Genomic DNA, 1,400 nt, shown 5'->3' on the forward strand with positions numbered 1-1,400 from the left:
CCCCCGTAGAACATCTTCTTGACGGCCACCACCTCATTGGTGCGCGTGTCACGGGCCTGAGAACACGGGAAAACACGCGTGTGACATGGGAAGAACATGTATGTGACATAGGAAGGACACGTGACATGGGAAGGACACGTGTGTGACACACAACACGTATGATGACACACAACACGTATGATGACACACGTGTATGATGACACATGATCACTCATAGACATAACATACGACATGTATGATGACACAAAACACATATGATGACACACAACACGTATGACGACACACACATATGATGACTCATAGGCATAACACATGACATGTATGACGCCACAAAACACGTATGACGACACAAAACACGTATGATGAGATGCAACACATGACACGTGTATGATAATATGTGTTTAACATGTACAAATAATGATATACGTGCATGATAACACGTATATAATGACATATACATATAACAACATACAACACGTATGACCACACAGCATGTATAATGACAACCAACATGTATGATTACACACACGTATAACAACAACATGTATGATGACATGCAACACATATGACACACAACACATATGACACACAATATGTATGACACCACACAACACACATGACACCACACAACACGTATGACGCCACACAACATGTATGACAACACACAACACATATGACGCCACACAACACATATGATTACACACATGTATAACAACACGTATGACAACACAACACTTATGACGCCACACAACACGTATGACACATGTATGACACCACACAACACGTATGATGACACACAACACGTATGACGATGCCCAACATATGTAATGCCACACACATATGATGACTCATAGGCATCACACACAACATGCATGACAACACACAACACATATGACAACACACAACACATATGACGACACACAACACGTATGACGACACACATGATGACACACATGTATGATGACCCATAGGCATAACACACGACACGTATGACAGAACACGTACGACAACACACAACACATATGACAACATACAACACATATGATGACAGATAACACATATGACAACACAACACGTATGACGCCACACAACACGTATGACGCCACACAACACGTATGACGCCACACAACACGTATGACGCCACACAACACGTATGACAACACACAACACATATGACGCCACACAACACATATGATTACACACATGTATAACAACAACACGTATGACACTACACAACACGTATGACACATGTATGACACCACACAACACGTATGATGACACACAACACGTATGACGATGCCCAACATATATAATGCCACACACATATGATGACTCATAGGCATCACACACAACATGTATGACATCACACAACACATATGACGACACACAACACATATGAC

Source organism: Excalfactoria chinensis, unplaced genomic scaffold, assembly GCF_039878825.1.
Source record: "Excalfactoria chinensis isolate bCotChi1 unplaced genomic scaffold, bCotChi1.hap2 Scaffold_349, whole genome shotgun sequence".
NCBI classification, from domain to species: Eukaryota; Metazoa; Chordata; class Aves; order Galliformes; family Phasianidae; genus Excalfactoria; species Excalfactoria chinensis.